Source organism: Suncus etruscus, chromosome 15, assembly GCF_024139225.1.
Source record: "Suncus etruscus isolate mSunEtr1 chromosome 15, mSunEtr1.pri.cur, whole genome shotgun sequence".
In the NCBI taxonomy this organism is placed as follows: Eukaryota; Metazoa; Chordata; class Mammalia; order Eulipotyphla; family Soricidae; genus Suncus; species Suncus etruscus.
The window spans coordinates 14,966,751-14,970,905 of NC_064862.1; the positions used below are offsets into that span (position 1 = coordinate 14,966,751).

A 4,155-nucleotide genomic window follows, 5' to 3' on the forward strand; every position below is an offset into this window, starting at 1 on the left:
AATATCCCTTTTTACGTTTACACCACTTTGGTTTATCTATTCATCAGCAGCAGACATTTTTCATTGTTTTCACTGGAAAATATGTTTTTTTTAATATGGTGGCCACAGTTGACAGTGCTCAAGGGTTAATCCTGGCTCTGCACTCAGAAATGACTCCTGGTGGGCCAGCTCAGTGTAATTATATGGGCTACAGGGGATTGAACTCAGGTCTCTAGCAATGCAAGGCAATTTACTTGTTTTACTATTTTCTAGCACCACTGTTTGGCAAATATGAATAAAGTTCCTATAACACTGTGCAGATATTTCTGTAACCGTATGCTTGAAATTATCCCATTTATAGTCTTAGGAATATTATTCTATTTTGTTAAAATTTAAAATAATTTGTAATAAAGAGTTAGGGAGATAGCAAAGGATTAAGGCACCTGCTTTGTGTACTGGCCCTAAGTTCTATCCTAGGAAACACATGAGCATTGCTGGGAGTGACCACCAGAGATGTCCACAAACATCTTTTTCCATCCCAAATGCTTCTGAAGTGGCTGCAGCATTTTACAGTTTAGTCAATACTGTCTAAAGGTTCCAGTTTCTTCACATCATTGTCAATATTTATTTTCTATGTTTTATTTAGAATTATCATAGCAGGCATAAAATGCTATCTCTGTTGAACAGACACTTTCTCAAAGAAGATACACTGGATATAGTCTACAATATATATTAGAATAGTAGGCAAATGGAAAAGTATTCATAATCACATTCAAACTTTCTTGCTTTCTTCTTTCCTTTTGCACATGGCTGACCTATGTAAGCATATATCCAAAATTGTCATCACACCGAGGTAAACAATGAACCCAGGACTTGTCTTAAGTTCTTTTCTCGTTTTCTTGTTCTTTGGACTGGCTCTATGGCTCTGTGGTGTCCTAGACATATCCCACAGCAGATTCCTGATACTCACCTGCAGTCACGTTTCTGCCCCAGTGCTTTTAAGGAGATTCTGCCATTTCTTGTGCAAGCTTTCCTGTTTCACTTATAATACGCAATGCTCTCATCCAGGAATAAAGTTTTTTGAAACTATACTGCATTTCTTTTGAGAATTAGCCACATGCACAAAGCATGGTCATTTGGCCATAAAATTCTCCACTTCATGGAGCTGGAAAGGCTGAGCTATTTGGCTTGCATATGGTTAATTCGGGTTCAGTCTTTGGTATCCTGTAAGGCTCCCAAACATTGCCAAGTGTTATCGCAGAATGCAAAGCCAGGAATAAGCCTGGAATGTTACCGGGTTTGGAACCCAAACAGACAAACAAAATTCTCCAGTTCACTACATGTCTTCAAAAGGCCTCCTAAATAAGCTATCAGTGTTGTAGCCCAAGACCCTGACTGTAATTTGTAAGCTGAACATAACTGGTGTCCTAAATGTCTTCATCCTAGACAAAGATGCATTCTAGAAAGGATGGCTCAAGACAGTTTACAAAAAAGAATTGAGTTATTTTTTTTTTCTCCCAAAGATGGGGCTGGAGAGATAGTATGGAGGTAGGGTGTTTGCCTTGCATGCAGAGCATGTGGATGTAATCCCAGCATCCCATATGGTCCCTCAAGCCTGCCAGGAGCGATTTCTGAGTGACCCTTGAGCGCTGCTGGGTGTGACCCAAAAAACAAAACAAAACAAAAAAATAAGAACATCAAAAGATTCGCATCATAAGCAACAATCAATATTACTTCAGTCCTTTTGCATTTTCTGTCGTCTCTAGTTCTCTCCTACATTTCAAATAGATACTCTGAACCTTAGCTTTCTCCATTCATTTCTCCTTCATTACCTTTTATTATTTTTTCTACTCTAGCAAGGAACCCTGAAAAGGGACAAGGGTCAAAAGATGGTGGGGAGGTGAGTGCGGAAGGTGTCTCCACTACCATCTGTGTATCTATATATCACACCAGGACTCTGGCCAATCTACAGTCTGATCACTTTCTCTCCAGCTTGAAGCAGAGAGGAACACAGAAACTTTTCACAGCATAAATTGTTTATTAGATTAAAATAATGTTGGGGCTGGCAAGGTGGCGCCAGAGGTAAGGTGTCTGCCTTGCAAGCGCTAGCCAAGGAAAGACCTCGGTTCAATCCCCCGGTGTCCCATATGGTCCCCCCAAGCCAGGGGCAATTTCTGAGCACTTAGCAGGAATAACCCCTGAGCATCAAACAGGTGTGGCCTGAAAAAACAAAAAAAAAAAAAAAAAAAAAGATTTGGATGCTGGTTTCACTTCCATAGGTGTGTACATGCAAAGTAAAGCATGTGCTCTATCACTAGTGCTACATCTATAGCCCTAATTATTTCTTATTATACATACATTTCTTTTAAGAATGTTCTGGGGGGGGGGGGCGGAGAGATAGCACAGCAGCGTTTGCCTTGCAAGCAGCCGATCCAGGACCAAAGGTGGTTGGTTTGAATCCCGGTGTCCCATATGGTCCCCTGTGCCTGCCAGGAGCTATTTCTGAGCAGACAGCCAGGATTGACTCCTGAGCATCGGCCGGGTGTGACCCAAAAACCAAAAAAAAAAGAATGTTCTGGGGGCCAAAGCAAAAGCACAGTGCTAGGGCATTTGCCTTGTACGTGGCCAACCCGGAACCAATTCCCCACATGCCAGGAGTGATTTCTGAGCACAGAGCCAGGAGTAACACCTGAGCACCTCTGGATGTGGTCTAAACCGTCCTCCAAAGAATGTTCTGGAGAATATTATTTATTACTTAACCATTTCAGTGTGATAAAAGGAAGACAGTGTCCTGACTTTTTTTTTTTTTTTTTTTTTTGGTTTTTGGGTCACACCCGGCAGCACTCCAGGGGTTACTCCTGGCTCCACGCTCAGAAATCGCTCCTGGCAGGTTCAGGGGACCAAATGGGATGTTGGGATTTGAACCACTGACCTTCTGCATGCAAGGCAAACACCTTACCTCCATGCTATCTCTCCGGTCCCTGTATCCTGACTTTTTTTTAAAAAAATTTTAATATCTTTATTTAAACACCATGATTACAAACATGATTGTAGTTGGGTTTCAGTCATAAACAGAATATCCCCCTTCACCAATGCAACATTGCCATCCGCAGTGCCTCCCATCTCCCTCCTCTCCCACCCTCTGCCTGTATTCGAGACAAGCATTCTACTTCTCTCATTCATTAACATTGTCATGGTAGTTGTTAGTGTAGTTACTTCTCTAACTGTACTCACTACTCTTTGTGGTACACTTCATATCATGAGTTGGTCCTTCTGGCCCTCTCTGGCGATTGGCGATTATAACAATAATGTCTTGTATTTCTTTTTTTTTTTCTTTTTTTTTTCAATTAGCAACAATCGCACCTCAGATAAACCTCATTGGCTATGATACTGCCACTGCGCAAAGCTTCTTGTGCTGCGGATGTGTTTGCGTCCCTAAGCAAAACCTTAGTGGGTCAGATAATTCCCACTGGGAATAAGCGGGAACACGAAGCGGACGGATATGAAATATGAAATAATGATACCACACGCAGTATGTGTGGGGTCAACACATCTCTGGCAGGAGTGTGACAAATTTAATCTTCAGGAAAGGGAGTATATAAAGGGAAAAAGAGGCAGTCATAACATGAAAGGAATGTAATGTACATTGTTTGATGTTAGAACAAATACACATAGCTTTAGGTGGTTTGTAACCTTAGAATAGAATAGGTTTCAGTTAGAAGTTAGAGGATAAAAGGAAGACTGAATTCTTACATATCAAAGAAGTTCCTGGCCCTACGTGTCATTACTGATGTAAATTAAAGGATAGTAGGAATCCTGGTTTACTCCTGATAACAAATATTCTTAACCTGAGGGAAATTGTACTCTAGCTAGGGGCTAAGACCCACTTCCTATGATCTGGTAATAGAGAATAACACTAAAGAAAGGGATACAATAATTATATCTAGTGAAATAGTCTAATTCTACACTGGCCAAGCCTCTTTGCAAGCAGGGAGAGTAGACCATTGTCTTGAAGATGCTATGTTTTGACTTGGCCTTCTGGAGTAAAAGCCTGATAGAAAGAGAGGTAGCTGGTGAGCTTTGAGTTGCAAATATACTAAGCCAGCAGGGAACTTCTAGCAGCTTGCTTTGGTACTGAAATTCCTCTGTGAGTGTAGAAAAGCTAAAGCTGAATTT

At 41.1% G+C, this 4,155-nt stretch overlaps 1 pseudogene; it reads right to left on the reverse strand.

Moving 5' to 3' along the window:
- Positions 1 to 3,304: 3,304 nt before the first annotated feature.
- On the reverse strand, positions 3,305 to 3,387 carry LOC126031526 (uncharacterized; annotated as a pseudogene).
- Positions 3,388 to 4,155: the final 768 nt, after the last annotated feature.